Consider the following 27,910-nt stretch of genomic DNA (forward strand, 5'->3'; position numbering starts at 1 on the left):
CCCCTAAAAGTTTTATACTTTCAAACATTATGTTTATTATGTCTCTCATATTTTTTAAGCAAGTTTTCACAAAAGGTGTGAGAGAAGAGGCCATCTCTAGAATGGCATTTTCCTGGAACACCTTGTAGAAGGATCATCAGTTTCTGATTATATAACAAAGAACCCCTGTCAAAGACCAATTGACCATAATTGTGCTTTTTTGTTCTGGGCATTCTATTAAACTCCGTTGGAATATATAGCTGTCTTCACTGAAATGCCACATTTCAATTATTGGGCTTTATATTATTGCTTGGAATCAGGTACTGTCAGAATGTCAGATTGCTAAGTTTATGATTTCCTAAGATTGACTGGTTTACATTTCTGTTTTTCCTCTCTTTTTGTCCTTCATTTTTTATTAGTTCTTTGAGATTTTTTTTTACAATAAGTTTTGGTCATATATTTCCCAAACTCCTTCCAGATTCCTACACACTTAACTTCCTCTCTTCTTTCCTTTTCTTTTCTTTTCCTTTTCTTTTCCTTTTTTTTCTTTAATCTTTAAGTTAGTTGAGTCTAATTTGTGTTGTTTACATGTCCTTGTACAGGTGGCTAATCATTGACTGAGTTACAAGAGGAAATACTAATAAAGAAAACCAACCCAATGACTAGCTGCCTTGAGCCCTGCTGTCTCCTGGACTTCCATTGTTTGATCACCTCCCTTCCCACCTTCATCAGACTTGCTGAACTGGAACCATACCATTTTCTCTGCTTGCCTAGTCCTCTGGGGAATGCCCAGTTGCCATGAGCAACCTACAGTCCTTTCAGTCATCCATTGTCCACTCACTTCTCAACCCACATTTATCAGATACGCAGTTCTGAAGCCGTACAGGTTACATCCCCTTCCTGCACCCATTTCCCATGCTTTCCAAGTCCTCTGGGGCATGCCAAGCTGCCCCGTGTGACCTGCTGTTCCCCTGACCTATACTGTTCTGTCACATTTCTAACTGCTTCCCACATACTAATCTCTTTCCCACCTTATCGTCAAGCATGCATCTAAGTGCTAGGAGACTTGAACCACATCCTGAGTTCCATTGTCCAGCCCAAGGATATCCACCAGAAACCTACCACACCAGGATTATTAAAGTTAGGCCCCTTCCTACCTAAAGCCTGCTACATCTGGAATATCCAGGCACAATCAGATGGCTAAAGACCCTCTAAAGAGCACAATCTACAAAAGATGAGTCAAAAGGACACCTTCAGATCACAGCTATCGTATTACAGCAAGCCCTGGACATCCTAAAACAACTGAAGCACAATGACCTTAAATCCAATCGTATACAAATGACAGAGGCTTTTAAAAACAAAAGAAATAAATCCTTTAAAGAAATACAGGAAAATACAATTAAGCAGGTAAGAAAATAAATAAGACTGTTCGAGATCTGAAAATCTAAATAGAAGCAGAATAGAAACACAAACTGGGGAAATAATGGAGACAGAAAACCTAGGAAAGAGAACAGGAGCAATAGACACAAGCATCATCAACAGAATGCAAGAGATGGAAAAGGGAACCATAGGTGTAGAAGATATGCTAGAAGAAATTTCTATATCAATCAAAGAAAATATTAAATCTAAAATTTCCTGACCAAAAAAAAAAAAAAAAAAAAAAAAAAAAAAAAAAAAAAAAAAAAAAAACAAAAAAAAAAAAACAAAAAAAAAAAAAAAAAATTAAGTCTGACTTCAAAAGCCTGTTTTCCACTAAATTGGAAAATCTAAATGAAATTGGTAATTTTCTAGATAGATAACACTTAACAAAGTTAAATCAAGATCATGTAAATTTAAATAGCCCTGTAACTGGCAAGGAAATAGAAACAGCCATGAAAAGTCTTGCAACAACAACATTGACAACAACAAAAAGTTCAAAGCCAGTTAGTATAGGGGGGGGGGGGAACAACTCTACCATACTTTCAAAGAGCTAATACTTCTCAAACTACTCCACAAAATTGAAACAGAAATAATACTGGCAAACTCATTCTATGAGTCTCTAGTCACATAATAACCAGAAACTGGAAACAACCTAGATGTCCCTCAACTGGAGATAAAGAACATGTGGTACTTCTACACTTTTCAGCTATTAAAGACAATGGCATGGAGTTTGCAGGCAAATGAATGGAACTTGAGTTTATCATCCTTAGTGAATTAACCACAGCCAGAAGGCATGCATGGTATGTACTCATAAGTGGACATTAGCCATAAAGTGCTGGACAACCATGATACAATCTATAGACCGAAAGAAACTGGGTAATAAGGTGAATCTCACTCAGAAGGGGAAACTAAATAGTCATCAGAGATGGATGGAGAGAAGGAACTAAGTAGGAGTGGATGTGAGGAATAGAATGGGTAACGCGATCAGGTGTGGGGAAGCTTGGGTGAGACAGGGCTAGAAGTGGGAAAGGAAATTGGTGAAGGTGGGGTGGGCAGCTCTGGTGACTTGCTGAAGGCCTGGTATGGGACAGAACATCTAATGGGGCAACCGTAGCTTAGATTTCTACAAGAGGGGCTTATGAAGACTAAAGTGTCCACCTCCTGTAGCCAGGCAAGACTTCCAAAGGAGGGAGAGGACATCAAATCCACCCACACAACCTTCAACTCAATGTTTGTCTTGCTTACAAAGTGTGCAGAGATAGAGATGGAGCAGAGACTGAGGGAATAGTCATTCAATAACTGCCCCAACTCGAGACTCATCTCATGCAAGAGAGCCAAACCCTGACCCTATTAAATACAATCTGCTATGCATTCAGACAGGAACATAGCAAGCTATCTCCTGAGAGACTTCATCCAGCAGCACACGGAGGCAGATTGCAGAAACCACAACTAAACACCAGGTGGAACTCCAGGAGTTTTATGGAAGAATAGGAAGTAGAAGTTGGCAAGTCAAAGGGGTCAAAAACACAAGTAGACCAACAGAGTCAACTAAACTGGGATCTATAGGAGCTTGTAGACCCTGGGCCACCTTCCAGGGGACATGTAAGAGCTGGTCATAGACTCCATACACATTTGTAGCAAGTGTGCAGCTTAGTCTTCATGTGGGTCTTCTAATAATGAAGCATGCTCTGTTCCCTGCCACTGGATCACTTCCTCCATTACTTGGACTGCCTTCTTGGGCCTCAGTGGAAGAGGATGTACGTAGATCTACTGGGACAAGATGCTCGACAGTAGGGTACTATCTAAGAGGCTTCACTTTCTCTGAAGATAAAGGGAGGGAGCAAACAGGGCAAGAATTTTAAGGAAGGGAACAGGAAGAGGGGAAGGAGGTGATCTGTGATCGGGATATAAAGAGAATGTAAAAGAAAAAAGAAAAAGGAAAAAGAAAATCAACTTACTTTCTCCATGCAGCTATCGGTGACCAACAGCTTCTTAGTTATTGACCAAATTAACAACATCTCCCCTCTTGATGCTTGTAGAAAAATTTTAGTCCAGCAACATGGCTGCTCTGATCATATCCAAAAACTTAGATCTGTGTGATCTGTGATCTGGCTGGAATATTAAAATGTCCGTATTACACACCTTTAATGCCTCTGACTGGAATCTTTTAGTACAGATCTTTGATCCCAAACAATGCAGACAAAGTGAGAAAGGTTTGAGAGAATCACTCAGAGATAGGATATGTCCAACTCTCAGAAGAAAAGCTGTTTAAGAGCAGCACAGGGAAAGTGAAGGCAGTTCAGTCAGTTCATATGTATTGATTCTGAGAGAGAGAGAGAGAGAGAGAGAGAGAGAGAGAGAGAGAGAGAGAGCATGTGTATGCATGTCCGAATGTATGTTTGTGCACCACATATGCACATAGGTGCCAAAGAGGCCAGAAGAGGGCATTAGATTGAATGAGTTAGAGGCAGTTGTGAGCTACTCATTGTTAGTGCTGGCAAACTAATCCATGTCTTTGGTAAGAACACAGAGTGCTCTTAACCACTTAGCTATCTCTGCAGTTTCATGACTATTTTTTGATTCATTAATGTTGTTAACTGTACTACATTTATATCTCTAAAATGTTTACATGGTTGAAGGTGTTGAAGAGAGCATTTTGCAAGTACAACAAGAATACTACAGAATTATTTTTTTTACTTTTACTGATAATTTTAGTGTTATGAGAAGGTTAAGAATGATTCTTTTACTGTAGTATGGAATTTTAGGAACTTAATTCATCCTAGAATCCCTCTTTCCTATTGAAAAAGGGATTTCATGTATTGTATACATTCATTTCATGAAGTTTTATATCAACAATCCACATAATACGTGCAATTCAATTTCTTGCTAGGCTTAACTCCTATGAACCCTGACATAACTGTTTCATGATGAAGAATGTTTAACTCTAACCTAATTGTTTACATAGAGAAAAAGAATAGATTTCCTATTCTTTAAATATTCAGTAAAACACTCAGGACAGATCACCAGCTACTGAATGGCCTTGTTGTGTATGTCCCTTCCCCTAGAAGGTAACTTCTTTTCAAATACAGATAATTTGTTATCATTTTTTTTCTGTAGGTAAAGATTCTAGTTGTATTTTATCTTAGAGGCAAGGTTTAGAATTTTGTTATTTTCAATAGTCTCTGTAAATTTGACTCTTGGCTGAGAGATTCCCAATTATCCTAAGGAAGAAAGTAGGTCTAGAAATAAAGTTGAAATTAAAAGGAAGAGATGAGTAGAATGAAGAGGTATTCATTTATTCTAAAAATATTTTTCTCATACTAAACCATTGCCAGACACTGGGCTAAATATTATAAATACTTAAATAAGCAAGTCTGAATTGCTTCTGTTATCATATTCTAATATTTTTACTTTACTCTAAATCGTTTTCAAATTTTCATAGAAACTGCCAGAGGTATCATCCATTGATGCTTCCATGTATTTTAAAACTTTGTCAATGACTATGTTGTATTAGTTTGAACACTGCTTTTTGATGATATCTCTTTGAAATCTGCTAAGAACAATTAATTCAGGCTTGAGGCTCTGATACTATGAAATGTAGGCCCATGGGACTGCCTAAGACAAAGTGATTTCTCAAAATACCCGAAGGGATTTTTACTATGGTCTTTCTTTGACATTCTACTCTTGTTTCCTACTTATAATTCTAGTATATCACCATGGTTTATTTCATAAGTTCTAAATTCATCTTAGAGTGTTAAGTTGGTCTCAAAGATGTTGCCAACATAATTAAAACAGCCTCATGTGAGAATGGGTACCAGAATTTGGCTGGCTCCTGCCATCAGCTGTTACTGTTTTCTCCCCTATGTAGCTTAAAGAAGGTAAGTTTTATAGAACATAGTATCCATTGAGAAGACAGCTTAGGTATTGGGTTGCCAAATTTAGTAAATTAAAACACACAATACCCAGTTAGATGTGAATTTCAGGAAGACAACACTCTATTTACACAACAACAACAACAACAACAACAACAACAACAAAAACAACAAAAGGAAGCATATTCTATGAGTCTTTTGTAATACTGGCAACATTTATATAAAAAATATTAAAATTTAGCAAGGATCCCTGCGCTTTTTTCTGGAAACCTTTCTGTAACAATGTCCTATAGCCATAAGAATCTATAACTTTTTTTTTTTCAAATTAAGTGTGTGTGTGTGTGTGTGTGTGTGTGTGTGTGTGTGTGTGTGTGCATGTGCATGGGTGTACATGCAGTATCTCCCTTAATAACATTTTACTTTTCGTTTTGACACAGTCTTTCACTGAACATGGAGCTCAATGGTTATACTAGCTCTACTGAGAATCCTTTCTTTGCTTCTCCAGTTCTAAGATTACAAATGTGTATTATAGGGCTTCACATTTTGTCTTTTAGGTTGTGGGGATCTGAACTTATATCTTCATGCTTGTGCAGCAAGAACTTTTCTGACTGAACCACGGCCATGAAATCATGTTTTAAGGAGGAAACAATTTTGTCACTAGCAATGACAAAATATAAACCCATTCATTCTATTATCAACTATTAGAGTTTGAGCAAAATCTTATATTTATATCAATATTTATGTATATATTAAACTCAAGTCCTTTAAAATTTATTTCTTAGTAGACCTTAATATCAGGTTTTCTCATGAATTTATCAAAGGAAAGGATATTGATTCATGTAGTTATTCAGTAAAGACTTATGTGGTTAATACGTGAACTTAGTACATGTGTATAATATGTGAGAGTTCTACCACATATGTCCTAGTGATTGATGGTAATGTAGCAGAAAAACAGGTGTTTAGCAAGGAAAATTACCACATTCTCATGGAAACAATATCCAATCATCATAATATGAAAACCTGTGATTACAGAAAATTTCATAACTTCAAAGCATATATTTCTAAGATGTATTTCGGGGTAAAAAGGATCATAGCATAATCAAGAGAGACATTACAAAGTTATATAAAGAAGATTCTCAGTCCCTCCTGTTATGCACATACTTAACTGGTTCCAAATTAACCTAGGTATTTCTAAATATGTGATGCACAAAATGATCAAACACTAGAAGTAGGTTAAAATTTGGAGGAGTAATGATAGATCTGAAAAAAATTAAGGGTCAATATTTACAAAAAAATTAAAAACATAAAATACATCAATGTTTCTAGAGAACATTCATGACTGTATTTCTTCTATTATTTGATGAAGGGGAGCTAAAGTTAGAAGGTTTTGAGTACAAATTAGAATCAATTAAAGTTTATCAAGTTAATCCTGATGTAGCACGGCTTCTGTTTCCAACACATTTCTGTTTCTTACTAAGTCTTCTTTGGTTCATGTATCTCAGACACCATGGAACAACAACAAAAGTATATACAGTTACATATACCACCAAAGGAATCAAGACAAGGCTATTATACTCTTCTATATAATTACTTACCTATCTCCAGTTCTATCCAAAAATTATACATATTGAATTTGTACTAAAAATTTATCATTTCTTTTTTTCTACTCTTGTATTGTGAAATATGTTGTTGTTATCAAATTTAAATGTATTGAAGTTGCAGACAATATTCCTTGTCATGGTGTATAAATGGAGGTAAGATTCTAATTCCAGGAATTTGAAAATAAGTGATGAGAAAAATTTCAGTTTTTATATTATTTAATAGATTCATGAAAACAGTCACCATGGAAACCAGACATGAGTCCATAAAACACCAAGAGATCAGAAGGGAGGTCTTGAGCTGAGAATTTGAGTCTTAAATTTAAATATTGACATAAATGTTAGTTTAGCCCTTGCATTCCTAAAATTAAATAATTAAATTTCTTTTTGATTACACAGCTAAGGTTAATGATTTTGGCAAAATTCTATGCTGTGATGGTTTCCCATTTTTTACTCTGTCTTTGTATCTAGCACTGATTCTCTTTCCTTCTCTCTCCCTCCTTTGTTTCTTTCCTCTCTTTCCTTTGCCTCTTTTTCTCCTCCCTCCCCTTCCTTTCTCTCACCCCTTCTCCCACCTTTAATACATTTTATTTATACCACTTCTTTATACTGTTAATCATTTTCTATGGGAAGAAATAAGCTCTAGTGACATTTTTGGACAAATAAGAGAATTTTGAAGAAAATATCCTCAGCTTGTTTCATTCTAAGAATGTTCCTTAGAAATAAGAAAATACTATAGTACATTGAGATCTAAGATGAGGACAATAACTGTAAAATAGATTACTTTTTGAATACTCTAACTAGTTAACTGAGCAGTGTTTATAGTTCGCATTTATTTTGAAGACCTACTTATATTTACAAAACGAGAGTTACATAGAAAATAAGCAGTTAGGTGTCTATAAGTTAGGTGTCTATCTATAAGTTCAGTAAAAGCATTCGTTGTTTGGCTTTCTGATTCTCAAATGATTGAAGAAGAGAATCTCACGTCTAGTACCTTAGCCACTCCAATGTCAAGACTCTTTTCTTACCATTGCCTTCACCAAATACTACGTGCCTGCTGCTTTGAGGAGCTGTACAATGGTTTTTTTCTCTATTATTTTTTAACATTATCGGCACCTTTAACACATGTGCTATCAGAGAAACAAAACAAGAAATTTCTGGTAAATATAAAAACACAATTCAAAAGGAATTATCTTTTGTTACTTTATGATCTCAATAAAACAGCACCATTCTTCAAATCTGTGCCTTCATGAGGTTGTATTGGAATGATAAAGTCAAATTTTGGAGGAACACGAGGGGAAAAAATGACAATTTGCTGAGAATGAAAAACTTTAGGTTTGTAAAGTGTGCTCATACATAGTCTCCAAAATAGAGTTTTAGAAATTCTCTTTTACATTTTTTTGTTTGTTTATAGATAATGGTTAGAATTTAAGGTTTCAAGAATTTGTCAAAGACCTGCACTGAAGAACTCAAAAATCGGTTTTCAGAAGCCAGCCTAGCTGCTTGATATTCAGGAGGATAGTCTAGCACATGCTTCGTGTGTGTGTGTGTGTGTGTGTGTGTGTGTGTGTGTGTGTGTGTGTGTGTGTGTAGAAGGAAGTGCAGAGAGTAATTTCATTGATATACCTGGGCTTTCAGAATCAATTGGCATAAGAGAACTAAGAGTGACCAAGAGCCATGAAATGAGAAGTATCTCTCTGTATTTGTTGTGTGTCAAGAGTTTTGCTAGGACAGGGCTTTATTAGAGAAAACACAGACTAAACCCTCAGTGATCGCCATGTACTGAAATATTAATACTCTACCTCATTGTTTACTCTGTAATTGGAATAAAATCAGAAATTTAGAAAGCCATACACTGTTTTTCTTGTCAGAGGAGCAATAAGTGACTGAACTTAGAAATACTTTGTGATAAAATCCCATGCTATGCCTGGATTTTGCATTGAAATTCTTTGGGAAATGACTTACAATGAAAATCTCTCTAGTTCTGCTGTACAATCTTCTATAAAGATGTCAAATTATAAGACTAATGAGAGGAAAGTCAGTATGTTGTTTGAAAAGTCACTTGTTTATTATTCATTGTTTCAATATCAATAGTTTTCTAAAATGATTAGCACTATCATAGCTTCTTTGGCAACTGAGAAACATGATACCACACGTAGTTGTAGTTGTGTCTAAGCTGGGATAGAGACTATCACACAGTTATTCTCCAGACTTTTTTCAAATATTTATGGGGTTTATTATCAGCATTCACAATTTGAACAATAAAAGACACATAGAAGGCATCATTCTTTTAGTATTAATTTAAATATTTAAAATAACAATTGATTGTCCAGTATTTGCTAGAACTTTATTTGCAATGTTATGTAAAATATTTCCTTAAGAATATTTCACTTTAATAAATAAGAAAGATGGACAACAAACAATGATGATAACTATTAATTTTATTAGACTATATTTTAGACTGAGTTAACAATGACAAAGGTGAACATCGTTGAGTTAAGGACACTGAGGCACTGAGATTTTGAACACAGCAAACAAGATTAACCTCAAGGAAGTAAGATTTTTACTAGCAATTGCAGGAGAGCAAAGTGTTAAACTAGTGATTACTTATAAACCACAGTCATTAGAAAAAGCAAGACAGTGCAAAGGCTGAGACAAAGCTATAGTTTTAAAGATCAATGAGCAATTTAAGAACATGTAATGACGTTTCTCTTCTCTGAACATACTGCTATTGATAAGCCTAAAGTTCCATTTGCATGTCAACTTTTATAGTACAGGAAGTGAATAAACCCCACTAAGCTACATGTGAAACTTAGGGGTAGCTTTGTCTTTCCTGATGCTTAGGGATGGCATCTTCTTCATTAGCCCTGGTGACAGCAGAGAATGAAATATGTGCAGGTATTTGGAAACACCCCGTATCTATTAATATTATTTAGGTATTTTCCATGTAATCCACAAATTCTGTTTTAAGTTGTACTAAACGTGGACAATATGGCTGTATATGCTCTTTATGAGCCACTTCCTTTGAGGAAACAAAGATTCTCTAAGTTCTTCAGTCATTTTTCACGAAAGGCCCTAAATCAAAACTAGAATCAACCTAGTACAGAAAATCTCATGTTGGACCAACAATCATTTTAAACTCTAGCAGAAGAGAGGAGAATAAATTTACATATTGTACTTCAAGTATCGAAAAATGTCTTTAGACATGGAAGAATGAATACCTTTAAGAAGATCTACTTTTTAACTTTTTAAAAATAACACAAGGTATTAAACATCATTAATCAGTTTTCAAACAAAGTGTTTTAGCAGATTCCCACCCTCTTCTCCTTTTCTTACTTCCCATGCCAGCTGATACTCTACCCCCTCTTCTTTTCATTTTCATAGCAAACGTATCCTTTGACCTCTTCTTCCCTTAGCACCTCTTTTTCCTTCTTTTTGTTTCCTTTCTAGTTTTTTTTGAGGGGGGTGTTGTTGATTGTCTCTGAAAGATCAATCCACATTTACAGATATCTTCACATGCACACATTACAAGCTAGGATTTGCACATGAGAAAGAGACCATACTGGCTTTGTCTTCCTGGGTTTAAAGCACCTAACTTAATGCTATACACTTAAGTCTCATCATCTTTTCCCCTTGTAAACTTTATAATTTCAGTTTTCTTTCTAGCTGAATAAAAGTTACCTATCTATCTATCTATCTATCTATCTATCTATCTATCTATCTATCTATCTATCTATCTATACATATATCTCACATTTTTGTTGCCCATTCATCTGTTGTTAGACATCGAGTCTGGTTCTAATGCCTTGCTGTAAATGAGCTGTAATACACACATATGGGCAAATGTCTTGTAATGCTTGACATATTGTTTTAAAGGATACTTTCCTTCTTCCATTCCTTACTGTTATATCACCGAAGTAATCAAAGAAACACTGCCTTGTTGTCAAGGACCCACTGACAAGCATTAGTAGTTATTAATAACTGGTGTCCTTGACTTCAGTGTCGAGCATGTTTTAATCATTAATTCAGCTACTGAAAGTACCTGGCTCCTTCAATTTGCTCAGGCAATAATAACATTACCCAATTATTCTTTTGTTTAAATTAAGTCATGCAAGTAATTTTTAGGGATTCTTTTTATTCTTTTTCTTTCAAATATAATGTGAAGGTAACTTTAGCATTTTTGATGGCCATAGGCAGTACTAGGGGTATCAAAGAAAAGGATGTCAAGCAATTGGAAGAAGTAAAACATTTAAGTCCCACAGGGAAAGACTTTTAATGGATGTAGGAAGAAACATTTTTAAGAAGTGCAGACAAATGCAAAATGACATTATTAATGACTCAAGACCATTAAATACATTGGTCTTTCTAACCACTCAGGCTTCTGAACCATCCTTGGAGTTTTCTGAATCTCTCTCTCTCTCTCTCTCTCTCTCTCTCTCTCTCTCTCTCTCTCTCTCTCTCTCTCTCTCTCTCTCTCTCTCTCTCTCTCTCTCTCTCTCTCTCTCCCCCCCTCCTGTGTGTGTGTGTGTGTGTGTCTCAGTGTCACTCTCTCTCTCCTCTCTCTGTGTCAGTCTCTATGTTTGTCTTGTCTCTCTGTTTCTTCCCACTCTTCTCTCTGTCTTCCAGCAATAATAACCCTTCTCCCAATAACTGTCAGGAGTTTCGTACTATCTTCAGAAAGAAGCTGATTATCTACCTGCTCCCCAGCTTCTCTCTGAGTGACATGCCACCCACCCACGCCTCCCAGCACAGCTCCTGCTTCTCCATCTCTGGGTGGGAATGAGGTAGTGAGGAAGTCTAAGACTGCCCTGGCCTGAACCCTGAGACCAAGAGGCTTTAGGAACAGTGTTCACTCACTGATCCAAGGCTAGCCAGCCACCCCAATTGCACTCTCCAAGAGTAGGAGCCAGCCCAGCGTTGCGCTTCCAGCTGCGTCTGCCCGGGCGCAGCACGTGCTCCAGGCGCTGGCGCGAGAGAGCGAGCGCCACCACCGCGGGCCCGCAGCCCTTCTGCTGGCTGCCACTACAGCTTCGATCGCAGTCACTAGCGCTTCTGCAGCAGCCAAGGCCGCTACCAAAGCGCAGGGAGCTTGAAAGGAGCGGCTGTCCAGAGGAAGAAGGCTCAGGGAGCGCACCTGGTAAGCATAGCGCTATTTTTCTTTCTCTCAGCTGTGGAGTTACCAGGGATGTAGGATGCCGCCGGAGCCCCTCCCCCAGTGCAGGGATGGAGAGTGAGCGAGCAAGGGGCGGGTGCTTGGACTAAAGGGACCCAGAAGGGCAGGTGGTGGGCAGGTGGACGACAGGTGAAGCCAGGAATACTAGAAGGTCCTGCAAGTTTAAGAAACTCACCCCGCAAGGACATATGCTCTGTAAATTAGACATGAATTTAGAGTCAGGAGCCTGGGCTAATGTGGTATGGCTAAATGGGAGGTTTTTGAATATCTTTTTGTTTTCATTTACCTAACTGAAGGATTTCAGTGGGGTTGTTTCCATAGAAAATAGCTAAAATAATCAGTGGCAGAAAAAAAAAAAAAACCAATAAAGCCTCCCCCCTTCTGTCTCATGCTGGTACATGTGCAATGATAAAGCATGCACTTAGCGAGGGAGGAGAATTTTAGATCTCTGAGGATATTAGATGTTTGGGCTGTAGTAAGCGCACTTGCTGATGCTGCACCCCAAAAATGAGACAGGGAAAAAGATTATGGATGGTTTTAAATACTGTATTACAATTCTAAAATGACACTTGAATGACTATAACACCAGGAACAAGAGGTTCTCTGGAATCATTAACCCATTTATGAGATGTATCAGTACATCTGGACCCTTAAATCTAAGATTATATATTTCTAGCAGTGAAAGGAAGATTGTTTTTTACCTTAAATTCTCTGATAGAACTTTCATAAAGGATGATAACGAAGAACATGGAGATCAAGAGGAAAGAGAGGGGAGTTGAACAGACTCCATGAGCTATGTGTGGTAGTATAGCAAGGAGAGTTGGGTCTGTCAGATTTGGTACCAATGTTCATTCAGTCACACCCTTAGAAGCCCTTAGGCCATTGTCTAGGAAAATATGTGACCTTGAACAAGACTACCAAGCATTGTATACTTATTCTCTCCATCAGGAAAGTAGAAGGTATACTGCATTTTAGGACACTGAAGTCTCACAAAATAGTGTGTGTTTGTATAAGCTTGAAGAATTGTATAGGGAAAGGGGGAAGGGAGATATCCGGAAATACAGGCAAATAGATTGTAAAGATGTTCTCCCTCCAAGTATTTTAACAGCTGTAACGTTCACACTATCATTGGATAATGCATGCTGGTTCCGTGAAAGGTCTATGGGAAAGGTTGAGCCCAGCCAAACATTCAGACCCATGCAAAGATTATGGAGTTTTGTCAGCTTTGGGAGAATCTCAGATGCACAAAACTTAAAGTTACATTTTGTATATTTGTTTGTTTATTTTATTGTCTAGCTACATAGCATTTGAAAAACATATTTTTGTGATAGGCGCTGAAGTGTTTTTTTTTGTTGTTGTTGTTGTTTTGTTTTGTTTTTTGTTTTTTTAACTTAAGCTTTGAGAAGCTACCTGGGATTGATTATGATAAAGAAAATGACATCCTAGTTTCAAGGTTTGCCACAGTGTGGCAAAAGAGGATTTTGGAATGAGACAGGAATGTTCTGTAAGATGAGCAGAAGGGTTAGGGAGGGAAGAGAAAAAGGATATTTCTCTCAGAGCATGCATGTCTATAGCCCAGTGGGCAGCAGGCAACTGGCACCTACCATGTTGGTTCCTCTTCTACTTGACTGGAGAAGTCATCTCTAGCCCTTTTCTGTCAATGTATATCCATTTATAGAATTTGGAGATTTGCATTGCAGATGCTGAGATAATGTGCGTTCACAAACTCATCTCCCTTGGTGTCTTCAGCTCCCCCGATCCTGAATGTCTGGCCATGAAACTAGTGTACCCATCCTGATCTGCCCAGGAGTCTGTGTTCCTAAAGGAACTCACTGTGCCACTTGGTGGCACCAAAAAGTTGCGCAGAGAAGTCTCTTCTCTATAAATACTAACTACCACCCCTCCCTCCTCCGCTCTCTCCCCTTCTCCCCTTCCCCCTTTCTCCATAGAGGGGAAGATTGCTGCACATACCGCCCTCAGCTCCGCTGTTCTGAGCACTCTGAACACAGGGGATGAGCTTGAGATCATCTTGGGGTGGGGGAAAAGCCCAAGACCGGAAAAACTGGCTCAACCCCATTGATTTCTGCTGCCCAACTTTACTCCGTGGGGCTAGCTAGACAGCATCTCACTGCCTGCTGCGTGGCCAACAGGGGGTAAGCTTGCTATGTCTGTGTGCCCAGGTATCTATCCCCAGACCTGTCAAGGATTTAGGAGCTTTAAGCATGCTGATCAGCTCACAGTGTGGTTTGGAGGAGGGGACTTAGCTAAATCCGGGGTGGACAGAATTGAAGAGGTTCACATCTGCTTCTTTTACAGAAGATCATCATTAATTAAACCTGTTGGTGGAAAAGGCGCGAGCAAGAGGGTAAAGCAGGGGGAGTGATGCAAGGTCTAAGATAGGAATTATGCATGCCTTTGGATCCCTGTGCCTGAGCTCTGAGGAAAGGAGAACATGATTTAGAATGCAGTCTGGCTTACCCAGTCCTTTGGAGAACTCAAAACTGAGAAAGCAAAGGTAGAGAAGGGAAGGAAGGAGAATCACTTCTGGGTAATAGATTGGTTTCTTTTCTGGCAATTGCGCTGCCTGCCTGGGGCGGGGGTGGGGTGGGTTACAGCATTTGGTGCTGAAAGCACAGATTGGGATTTATTGTTTCTATCTCAATGTCCTTTAAGTGCCCCCAACCCCCACGCAACTTCAGTGCGCTTTCTTTTTCCTTGGACATAGCTTTCCTTTCCTTCCAGACACAAAGCTACCCCGGGGCCGCACATCAGTGTGCAGAAGAGGGATCCCTGGCTACAGGGACTTGGAGACAAGAAACCAGGAAAGTTCTACCAAGGCAAAGTCTAGTTGATGTTTACAGTAGCCTAATCTATTTTGGGACATTTCAACAGGAAGTAATGGTTGACCTGGGTGATTACCCACCTAGTTCTACGATGTATGGCTGTTTCTCTTTAGAGGGCATGGTGTGGGAAAAGTGACTTTGAGAAAGTGATAATACATTCTTGCTAGTCAGAATACTGGAACTCTTTCACCTGAATTAGCTTGGGTATCCAAGCAAGTAGGCAGTGCTATGCATCAATTTATTTCTTTATAAGAAACTAGTATTCACAAGTGGAAAGGTGGACTCACCTTTCTTTCGTCCTTTCAATATCCAACTGTATATTTTATTGTTTAAATTGCTTAAGAAGTTGACTAGTGATGACCTGTGTTCCTAGTTCTGGTAGCAGATTGGTTGCCTATAACAGTCTAGTGAGAATGCCTAGCACTAAGCTCACCCCTTCATCCAGCAAGGATTTATTCTGAGTTATTTGACACATTATGAGTTTCAGAGGATATAGGTGTGCTATTTTTTCTTGTGAGTGCTTTGTACTTTTCCCTTATGGAGTGCAGGGAATTTCCTCCATTAATTTCTCTGTTAATTCTGTGTAATACATATTGAATTGTCAGTTAGGAATCTTTTTGTCATTCGTGGAACTTTCCATTTTGAGGAATCGTTGGTTTAGAAATAGAAAACTTTGCTTGCTAAACTCACTAGGTTAATGACGTGCATTCTACCAAGTCCGCATCTTCTCCTGGAAACTTCTTCAGCACCTTGGACAGGTGCTCACACGCTTCCCTAGGCTTCATGGGACACTTGCTGAGCAACAAACCACTTCTTAGAAAAAGGACTTTTCCTCATCCTTTACACTTTATGACTAAATGTAAAATTCATGTATTTCAACTTCATCTTCTAGAGCTCCATGATATTTCATAGCAGTGTTTTCTCTGTGTGTTTTATGCCCAAAAAGGACAGAGGAAATCCAAAGAATAAAAAGAAAAAAAGAAAAAGAAAATGAAATTTTAATGCCTATTTATTATAGGCCACTATGAGGTTATTTGGATAAGAATGGTATTTGGACAGTCCAGGCACTTGCTTAAATCTTAACCTGTTATCAAATGTAGACGCAAACTTTTACCATTGTTTCTTAGTACACATCATAGCTATTCAGATTGATATCTAGGGGACACTGAAAAATTCAGTAATAGATATTTATCCACATAAAGAATACCTATGATTTGAGAATACTTGGGTAAGGAGACACCATTTTCTTTCTTTTTTTCTGAATTGTTATTTTGTCATATTTCCTACTAAATTAATTGGCTTCATTAAAAATGTTTACATTTGTGAGTAAATAACTTTCGTGATTCTTATTTTATTCAAAATGCATTGAGAATTTTTCAAGGAATGTTGCTATGTTGACTTTTTAAAGAATGTTGGGAATATTTCCACATTTAGAAATGGTAAATTTAGGCTGGGGTTGGTGATGTATAACTTAAATCTCAGCACTTGAAAGGTTGAGGCAGGAAGCACAAAAGTTCACAGTAATCCTTAGTTATGTAGGAAGTTAAATGAGGCCCTGTAACAAAACGGCGAAGAAAACTCAAATGATAGGAGAAGATGACACACTAATCAGAAAAAAATGAGATTGAATACATTGTAAATATGTACATAATTGTATTACTTGAGTAAAATATGTATGCATGTTTTATTCAAGGTTTGCTCCATTCATGGAATGAAGAGGCATATTTCTTTATACATTTTTGCTATTGGATATATGGACACATATATGGACTTAGACATTTATGTATATAGAATTTATCTTCATACTATATAAATATATCCAGCTGAATCTAACCTTGTGAAAAACTGATGATTCTTTTGATATATGTTAGTATATGTGGTATGCTAAAGTGAACTAGATTTGCTTGGGATTTTGAGAACATGACAGTGTATTACATAGAAGTTTCCTTGATTTGGAATTATTTGTTTGGAAATATTAATTCTAATCCTAAGGCATCTCTTTATGTCCTTTCTTGTTGTGTACTTAGAAGACACAAGACGGGAACATCCAAAGAAGTGGTTTTATTTCATACTCATGACCCAAGAATTTTTGACATTGATTTTCAACTGTTTATAAATCAGAAAGTGCCTTCTTGATATTCCCTCATTGCATTTGAATGAAAGGGTTTAAATACAAAGACATGCCAAAGAATTGTCTTCATTGCTCCAGTATTAACGAGAGGAGACATAATACTTTAATGCTAATAATATAGTTTGAAATGCACACACAGAGAGAAACGAACACAAATGCATACATCTTTGGTTATAGGGATTCCAATAAAAGTTTTGTAGTAGGTCAATGCTTGCCAAGGTAAGTATTATTTATTGAGCACATTAGGTATTGTATCAAGTTCTAGATGTATTACATTGCTAATCACCAAATGAGTCACACGATATACTGGTTTTAATTTTTTTTGTTGTAGTAAAAACTGAAGTTTTTCTTTCATTGTTAGAACATGAAAATGGTACTAAGAAACAACCCCCAGAACACATACATAAGCTGTGTGTGTGTGTATGTTTGTGTGTGTGTGTGTGTGTGTGTGTGTGTATGTTATAAAATTGTCAGTATGAATAGAACATACCCTGTTTCTATAGCATCAATCTATAATGCAGATATTGTGGAGGCTCTTTCATGATTGTTCTCAGTGTGTTGTAGTTTGCAGTGTATTTTAGTAGTGAAGATTTGGCACCAGATTGCATGAATGTGGATCTCACCTTTCGTTGAGTATGTGAATTTGTAAACAGAATTAAATCATGTATATGATTTATATATATTTCATTATATATTATTATATAAACAAATACCCAATTTTCCTTGTTTGTAGTGGATTGGTAAAGTTAGAATGATATTAATACAACCAAGTGAGTATGAGAAATTAATTTCTTAAATTAGAGTAACTTCCCTGACCTGTTGGGGATGAGTATATAAAAGTAATTTATGACAATCTGTTGTCTGCAAGACATTAGATATAAAATGCTGCCTGAGTTATTAATTTTCTCAATAGCCACATGAATATCTCTCTCTTTCTCTCTCTCTCTCTCTCTCTCTCTCTCTCTCTCTCTCTCTCTCTCTCNTCTCTCTCTCTCTCTCTCTCTCTCTCTCTCTCTCTCTCTCTCTCTCTCTCTCTCTCTCGCTCTCACTCTCTCTCTCTAATTTTTTATTGTTAACAGCTGTGTATGGTGAAGGGGACTACATAACTTGTCTGAAGTCTCACTGTTCATACCACCCCCAAAACAGGAGTGAAAACCCAGGGATATTTGACTCCCAAATTCTAGCTTTTGGCATTAATATTATCTTGTAACTTGAACATGCAGAGTAAGGTGGGGGTTTTTTCTCTTTTTTAATTTCTTTTTATTAAATATTTTCTTCATTTACATTTCAAATGCTACCCCAAAAGTCCCCTATACCCTCCCTCTGCCCTGCTCCCCAGCCCACCCACTCCTGCTTCCTGGCACTGGCATTCCCCTGTACTGGGGCATATAATCTTTGCAAGACCAAGGACCTCTCCTCCCATTGATGGCCTACTAGGCCATCCTCTGCTACATATGCAACTAGAGACACAAGTTCTGGGGGTACTGTCTAGTTCATATTGAGTTGTTTTTTAAAATTCTACTAATTTTGAGTCAGCACCATCTCCTTCTTCCGCAAGGGAGTGTCCAAATATTTTTTCTAAAACATTTAAGAGTATTCAAAATTAGATATGAAAATTTGTGAGATAATCAGAAATCAAAATGGTACATAATTACAGTTTTAATTATCTTCTTTTTTTTTTAGACAAACTCTTCAAGAAAGTTAAAGGGAAGAATCAGAAGCAAAAAGTATATTTTAAATAGACATCATTGTGCTGTCATTACAAAATGTCAGCTATTGAAGATTTCTTTAATGGTTACTTGTCACAGTTTCGAATGAAGGTTAGGTATGTTAAACTTTTTAGCTTAAGTATTTTTAATGAAAAAATATAATCACAATAGCATTAATGTGCATCATATCTATATGATACACTTCATGTTATTTTATAATGATAAAAATAAGTTCAAGACCAATCTGTCTTAATGCAACAATACTTTTAGGAGTAAGTAAGTAATACATTATTACTGACTTTAAAAAAATAAATGATATTTTGAAAATAATATATGTAAAATAATATATTAAATAGAATTTGCTACTCTGTTCAAGTCAAAATGAATTCTATAACTAGAAAGAAGAAGCCTTTAATGTAGCAAATATTGCCTATGTTAGACTCACATTCTTTTATTGTAATTTGTGGATATTCAGAGCCATGTTAAGAGAATGTAAAAGGAAACCATTCATTATCTCAGTTAAAATTTTGTCTCCACAATGAATTAACATTCTCAGCAACAAGATCACACAGAAAAGTGTAACAAAGTGAGAAAAGGACACACATCCTAACTTAACCTCCTTCATCTCATTTGGAAGTTGCAGAGAAAAGCTGTGTGAAAATGAAGAATCCAAAGGACAGCCCTTAGCTGTCCTCTCTGTTATGAGTGATGTGAAAAATACTTTGAGGACTTTCATGTGTATCAGTGGTTTTCAACTAGAAGTGCTTCTCTCCTGCCAAGGGCATTCAGTGCTGTCTAGGGGTACATTTCACTTCATAAATAAAAAATTGTGTTACTAGTCGATTGGCTCAGTACACAGAACTGTTTAATATCCTCCAATAGACAAGACAATATCTTGCTACAACATTACCTAGTCCTAAATGACAACCATACTTCCACTATGATTTTTTTTAAAAAAACGTGATCTTTCTAAATAATTCAGGCAAACAAAATTAACAATATGATTTATTTAATGTAGTTTCTAATGGATAGACTTAAGGCAAACAATTAATGGAAAGCTCAGTCTCAGTCTCTAGAATGATGTGCTGTCATTGTTTGAATTCTAAATAACCAAACCATTAGGTTCTTCAAAAGGCACTGCCACTTGTTTATAAGACATGTGGACATCACAGACAGTTGACTTGTTTTCTGACTGTTGTTTTTGAAATGCTCTAAATTACTTAAATGCCTGTAAGTTTCCATAGTGAGAGGTATTAGTAATTATAATACTTTCTAGGGTTTTTGCAAGGCTTATGTGAAATAGCATTTATATGTTTTCATAATACAATAAATAAAGCAATTAGTAAATGTAGATTAAGTTATTAAAATGCCAAATATGTTTTCAAATATCTGATGACAGATACTCTAACAGGAATAATAATTCTCTGCAATCTCTAGAGGTATGCTATAAATTTGAAGAAAGCATCTGGGGACTATAAAATGGTTAAAGCTTAAAATCTCTGCTTGATAATTAAATTGAGACAAGTTAGAAGTGGTGTTTTTTCCCCGTGCTTTGTTGGAAAAGGCAGTTTCAGGTCTTCATGGACTACTAAACCACTTGTTTAAATGATTTACAATGATTTAGTGAGCTCCAGTGTACAGCTAGCACTTTTTAGCTAATGCATAAAATTGCAGATTTCATCTTTGTGTGGTGCCATTTATGGCTTTGGGAGGATTAAAATATGGCCTATTCTTTGTCTTCAGCTAAGCAAAGAGGATGCTATTCTCTGTTGTTTACAAGGTCACAGATGTAAGCTTCAGATACTGATGACAGAAGAGCTTTCCCACATTGCATGGGTCTCAATACCATTATCCTACTGAGTGTTTATCTATATATGCAGTTGTTTCTATAAATAAAATTTACCAAAAGCAAACTGTACACGCAATATTGACACCCTGTTTGTAATGAGACTATGGCTTATGTAAAAGAAATCTTGTTAGTGTTGACGTCCTGAACTATGTGATTTGCTTGTGTGAGGATTAAGTTATATAAGAGACATCTGTGCCAGAAAGATGGTTGGGCATTGAGAAGATTGTTAAAAACAAAAGACAATGTGAGTTAAAAGTCTGATCACATTGTCATTTGTTATTTACAGCAAATGCTACCCACCAGTTTCTTTTTATCTATATTCATATAGGAAATGAGGCTGCATAATTACTTAAGGAAAATACATATTTGTACATTAAATATGTGTCTACTGCTTTCTATAAGGCGCAATGAATCCAGAAATGTAAATGAGATTAAAGCACTTGATTGCTTTTGATATTAGCATGTTGAATTAACATATTATATAAATTTAACTATTTATAACAAATTTGAATGAATTAATGATCTTCATGTTATTAGAATTGAGGCCTACACTGCTTTAAAAACATTTTTGATCATTACATTCCTCTTCTCACCAACTTACCACCCCTACAGATCAAGAGTTATTACACACACAACCATACACAATCAAACACACACACACACACACACACAATCACACACACTCACACATACATACACATTCACACACCAATTTATTTTTGAGATGGTATGATTTAGTTTATATGAAGTGACAATAGTCTGTTGTTTTATTATTTGGTTGAAGTTCTTTGAGGATTTCAAGCATACATAAAATTAATTGGGTGCTGAAGTTGGATCTTCAGAACCAGCATCAAAAGCCTAGCATATTGATTCCTAATTTTCATTCCATCACTTCTGCCCTAGTGGTCAGAGACCACCAGATATCAGGGACCTACAATCCAGTCAGTCTAATAGAAATAGCTATTCACTGCCAGATTCAAGACCTTTCTTTCCCCAAAAACGTGCACAAAAAGTGACTAAGCAAGATATCCTGTTATTAAACACTGGCTTCCACATATGTCTTTATTAGCATATCCCTCCCATATCCCAGCCTGGTATAGATCACTTAATCTCCATGCATCTAACTTACATAGCATCATATTCAGGGCACTCTCTAATTTTTGAAACTTTTTACTTAATCTACTGAAAACATGGGGGAATATTCAAGGTTCTCTGCTAATTTCTCTAGTCCAATTCTCATCTTTGAGGTCCTATTATGCCTGACTGCACAGGGTAGGGGTGACTGATATGTAAATAGTTTTCTAAGAAGTGGAGGAAATGGAACCTTGGCTACGTAACCAAAAAAGAACATGATATAGAGGCAATTCATTTCAAATTTTCCACATTTAGGATTTATCAAAGATTTAATTCCATGCAAGGATTAAACCAAATTATGCTCAGGGTAGCACATATTTAGCCTTTAATGAGTTTTAAATCTGTTGTAACTGGGAAATTGTGTAAACAGCTACCACTTTAGCTTAGAAATAAATAGCATAAGAAAAGTATGAGAGATGGCTGGGAAGAGAAAATAATGTATGAATAAAGTTTCACACATGTGCTCAAAGGTCCCAGGAAGCATACCACAGATCAATATCTAAAATTTTGGAATGGAAGTATTTTAAAATATTTCAATCAGTCATAACATTTGGCCATGGGTAACAATTTATGCTGTTGTTAGTTAAAAGTGGATGTCTCAACAACACCAATTGGCCCAAGGATAAAGACTCAGCAAAGAATAGTTCTAGGATCCACACTAGCCTCAATCCCAACTCTGTGATAAAGGTTATTGTAACAAACCATACCAAAGGACACAGACAGTATGAACAAAGCTATTGGAGCCAAGTAAGACTGAGTAGTGACTTCTAAGGAGGAGTGTGCCAGCAAGTGGCCAGAGGTGACTGGCTGGGAGTTAAGGTCACCAAAGAGACTCCAGGAGAATTGGAGAAAGAATTTTAAATCTTCAACCCCCAAAATATTCGAATCATACTAATAAACTTAGATGTTTTGGAATGAAACTCTGTATGTGAGTGCATACCCATTTGTGGTTTTCATTTAATGAAAACTAAATCATACATGCCTTTTATCTCTGTTCAATACAATATGACTATACTATCTATCACTGTTCACACCACTTAATTAAATTATATGACCCAAAAGTTTTTGAGCCAAATACTGCCTCTTGTCTAGTTTGTCATCGTTTCTGGATATTTTCACCCTCAGAATCCTGTGGAATGCATCTTGTATAACTAACTACCTTTTGTTTTTCTGCTTCCTAGGTGATTTCACCCAAATTCTCAGTTTAGAGAAAAAGGACCTCTGTATACTGAAGCCTTCCACATTTTTTCTACGATTCAGACATCTCTCGAGAAACTGAACTTAGTGTATCCAGCTGTTCTGCCCACATATGCTCATAAATTCTAGTAAGTATACAAAACGTTATTTCTATCCAAGTCTGTTACTCCCCCTTCCTCAAACACAATGAAGACCTGACTTCACTTGCCCAGGCTGAAAGACCAACTCACTCACCCTCACCAAAGTCTCTTTACCTTTTCATCGTGACTCACCTGACAGCAAAACCCTTTCATTTTACCTTCACAATATACATAGGAACGTTGTTACGACCATCATAGATATAGATGCTGCATCTACTATCCAACCACTAGCACCTGATTGGGTTCCATAGATTCTTCCTTGCTTTGCCAGCATCTGCCTTTGTGTTGCTTCTCTTGTTTAAGTGAGAGCCAGAGTTTAAACCTTCTCTGTTAAGAATCCTTGCAGGAAAACATTCTAATTCAATATTTTAGCCTAAATCTCCTGAAGTCCAAACAGGCTTAACACCATCACAGGACCCCATAGACTAGCCTCAGCTTGTCTCTCAGTTTACAGCAGGTACACTAGTTCCTTAGTATTGCCCAAGATACCAAACAAAATCCCTGCAGAAACTTGATATTAGCTTTAATCCTTATAGAAAATGTGCATTTCCTAGATATTATCCTGAGCAGCTCTTTTAATTATTTATATATGTATTTGATAAATACCTTTCAAGTTTATATCATTGGTAACATTTTTAACATTATCATGCTTAACCCTTCATATCTTGCTCCATTGTCTAGTATTCTTTTGTATCTTTTGGGTTTAGTTCGTTGTAGCATAGAGACTTTCACTTACTTATCTTTTTATCATATAACAACTCACCCCTCTGTTAGATTAGAGTAGGCTCTATAAGAACATGAACTTTCTCTATTCAAAATTGAGCCCTCAAGGTCTAGCAGAATTTTTGGTCCAAACCATGTACTCAATAACTATTTATTCGAAAAAGGAGTGATATTGGTCTATGATATGTGTTCTCATAGTTACATTTCTGATTAATTTCAAAACTAGAATATGTTTGTGTGTGAAGAGGGGGCTATTGATATATTCAGGGATATGACCAGAGAAGAGTCTAAAAAAGACTGTCAGGTGTCTTGTTCTATCATTTCTAACCTATTTTCTTTGAGATAGGATTTATCAGTGAATTTGAGTTTGGCTGGTGTCCCAGCAATCTTTCTGTATCTGCCCTCTAGAGTTCTAAGGTGAGAGGCCATGCCCAGATTTTTATGAGCATTGAGAATTAAACTCAAGTCATTACCTTGTAAAGAAATGGCTTTTATCTACCAGGCCTGAAAGGAAAAGTATATGTATGTACTTCCAAGTAGTAGACGTAATACATATTATATACATCTATGGCATCTCTTTATTGAATTATCATTGACTCATACCCACAGCGGGCTCTTCACTACTTAAATCGCAAAGCAATTCTATTCATTTCTACATCACTACAGAGTTAAAAAGATGTGTTTTTATGGTCCTATGCATTTTCTTGGACTTTAATATATTGTTAATATATATATTATAGCAATGGGTAATAAGGCAACAATAAGGTAACAAGGATGATGAGGAAACATATTTTAGGATCATCAGAAATAAACAATTTTATTTACAACTTTAGAATTTATTGACTAGTTTTTAATATCAAAATCCATATATAATATATATTTGTGACATAGAGGAAATAAAATAATGTCTAAACATTTGGATTTTTATAAACAATGTTCATATAATCTGCAATGTATCCAACACATAAAATACAACTATTGTGTCAAATGTCATCAAGATGTACAATGTACATTATAAATATATTTTCAATAGATCCAGATACATTCTTTTTGTTCAACATAGAAGCCTTAAATATGTCTCTGAATATATGATGCTGAAACCACCACTTTTTTATTATTATCTGCTCCTCTTCCTTTTGTCTCTCATGCTGTAGGTCGTTTCCTTTCCAAAGTTGACTTTTTTTTTCCCCTCTGAAATCTGGCCTTGCGGGGCTCATTTCTTAGCGTCATTTTTGACAAGTTTATATTTTCTCTTTGGGTGGTTTCATGCATTTGTAAGATTTTATACACTGGTTGGTCTCTATTTATGTCTCAAACTAAACTTCTTGTCTAATCCATGTCTCATATAAGTTCCTGGGCACATCAAAAGCATCTCAAATTTAAAATACTTAAAAGAAAATTATTATTTTCTTCTGCTGCTCACTTGTTCACTTATCTGCCTGTATAATCTCTTTTCCCTATATTAAAATAAGTTAGTTTCTAAGACTTTCAGGAACAGATCAAAATTCTTCTATCTCTACTCATATCTCATTCATCAGGACTCATGGGGAACTATATTTCAAGTTATATCTAACTTTGTCCACTTCTCTCTCTTTTGACTGTTTCAGTCATGACTGAGATACTGTCATTCTACTCTAGGTTACTATGTGTCTTCTAATCAGATTTCTTCCATCTGCTACCTAGAATGTTCTGCTTCATGAATGATTCTATAGTTAAGTTTTTGTCTATCATTTGCTTACACCTGCAGAATGACTTTCAGTGGCATTTCACATTAAACATTAGGAGACCCAACAATATCTGGCTCTTTTTTATCTTTACAAGCCAATGCTGTTTCCATCCCTTAAATTCTTTATGTCCTAGCCATTTTTCCATGTGAATATCTTTTCATTTTTTTCTTTTTAACATTTTTTAATTCATTTGGTGTTCATAGATGCCATTGTTTTGAATATTGACTTGTAATGTCTATGAATATCAGGAACATACATACCATTTATAGCCTTAAGTATTCAATTCTCAAGAGAAAATCATATATATATATATATATATATATATATATATATATATATATATGTGTGTGTGTGTGTGTGTGTGTGTCCTTATAATGTTATATATAACATACATAGAGAGTTATTGTGTTATAATGACTTCTTCAAAAAAGACAATGATAAAAATTAATGTGCATCATTGTGCAACCTTTTCACATATTTTCCACCTAGTAGGCAGATTTTGTTTGAAAGAGTCAAATGATTTCATGTATAAAATAGAGATAGAATACTTAAATATATACACCATATCTCATTATATATGACCTTTCTATAAAATTAGGTTGAATGCTCACTTCATATTTTTGATAGGTCATTTCCAGCCCCATACTGTAGTATAAAAGCAAGTCATATTTTGTTGTTGAATTTACCCACTTATTCTCATGATCAATCTTTAATGACCATAGAATAAATGATTCCATGTCTTTGATCTTAGGAGATTCAGCAGGCATTTTGAAAGTGTTCAGACAATTTCACCATGAGAAAATTAACTAATACTTTTGTTCCATTTACTTTTGTCTAAAATGCTAAATTATAAAATATGATCCACATGATTCACACAAGAAACTTGTGTATGCAAGCACCTCATTACTCTGGATCATGTAGCAATTGGTGAAATTTTAATTTTAGTGTTTGGTACTATGCAAAGAGTACTTTCTCAGTTGCTATGGAAACAGATGATGAAGGAAACTGTAATAAAAGTACCTGTTGTGAGAAATATAATTCAAAGTATATTTGTTGTGTATCCAAAGTACAGCTTTCAAATTCTGATGAAGTCTAAAACCATCATATTTCTTAAAGATGAAAACTAATGGCAGAAATTCCTGAAGACATATATTATCTGTGTTTAAAACGTAATACTTGGGTGTTCATCATTTAAATTGCCAAACAATTTAAAACTCTTGTTTGGCCATGATGGTGACATTCAAAGTAAATCCAATGAAAGAAAACAACCATTAATCTGCTACATTTTTTTTTTTTAACCAACAATGCAGAATTTGCTGTTAGAAGCTTGGGATGATTTTTTTTTTCATCCTAGGAATTTAAGCTGTAACAAATGACTATGGTGATAGCTACACCAAGCTTCTTCTCAGAAGGGTAGTTCCTGCCTTTAGAGCTATATTACAGAGGAATTTTTATTTCTAAATCAGAGATAGAGGGCTGATTACTAAAAATTCTATTGTAATATTCCAACATTGTTTTGAAAAGTTTCCGGAGTACCAAGAAGAATGGCAGAGAATAATTTGTCTTCACCTAACTACAGGGTTTTGTTTGAGTTTCAGTAACAAAAGAGATTCTGTTGGAAATACATATAGCTCTATTCAATTTAAGATATTTGAAAACATGATATTTTATGTTGATGATCATAAGGCCAGTGTGGCACATATCATCAAAATTCATTCACTGGGAAAATTGTTTTTCTGCATTGATAAACACTTTACTAATAACTATTAGTGTTAGAAATTGTAAATTATTTCCTGGCAAATTTGTATGCCTGTCACTCCTCCTGGCTTGCAACACTGCTTTGTAATGTTCAAACATTCTAGTCATTTAATATATTACATATTAATGTCACAAAGCTAATACATCTCAAGGAACTTACACAATGTGCTTTACATTGCATCAAGGCAACAAATATGCATGATTTTATGTTTTGGTTCATTGGCTGTTATGGAGATCTAATTCAGGGTCTTGAAATGAACTAGCCAAGCACTTTCCCACTGAGCTACAACCCAGCTCTTTAAAGAAGAATGCTATTATAACTGGATAATTAATATATGTTCAGTGATGAAAATTTGGAAAGAAGTTGAAGTCTGATTAAAGTTAAAATGAAAATGAAAATTGGACACAATCCCACCACCCATAGGTTACTCACTAATTTTCAAAAGTATTTAGGATTTTGTGTTTGCAGTGTTTTTATTTCATGGAGTAGTTTGTATACTAGGAAGCTCTCTTTCACAGCTACGTCTGTTATATATCACATTTGCTTTTCTGTACTCCTGATGAACAACAACAAAAACAAGAACAAATTAATGTAAAACAGTCAAGGTTAAGACACTGTTTCACCTGGTGACAAAACAAAGCAAAAGAATTCCCCAAA

The 27,910-nt window shown here is 35.9% G+C and overlaps 1 protein-coding gene across 8 annotated transcripts in view; it reads left to right on the top strand.

Moving 5' to 3' along the window:
* The first annotated feature begins 11,633 nt into the window (after positions 1-11,633).
* The window catches only part of Grm5 (glutamate metabotropic receptor 5), a 477,051-nt gene continuing 460,774 nt past the window's right edge, over positions 11,634-27,910 (top strand). For 2 of the 8 annotated variants that reach the window (XM_029544590.1, XM_029544613.1), the window contains exons 1-3: positions 13,991-14,194; positions 18,699-18,840; positions 22,889-23,032. The gene's annotated coding sequence lies outside the window, so the exon portion shown is untranslated. Of the gene's footprint in view, positions 12,006-13,990; positions 14,195-14,451; positions 14,590-18,698; positions 18,841-22,888; positions 23,033-27,910 lie in introns of those variants that run through there. The other 6 variants (XM_021193532.2, XM_021193541.2, XM_029544608.1 and 3 more) reach the window with 5 other exon arrangements.

The sequence above is a fragment of the Mus pahari genome, chromosome 1 (genome assembly GCF_900095145.1).
Source record: "Mus pahari chromosome 1, PAHARI_EIJ_v1.1, whole genome shotgun sequence".
NCBI lineage: Eukaryota > Metazoa > Chordata > Mammalia > Rodentia > Muridae > Mus > Mus pahari.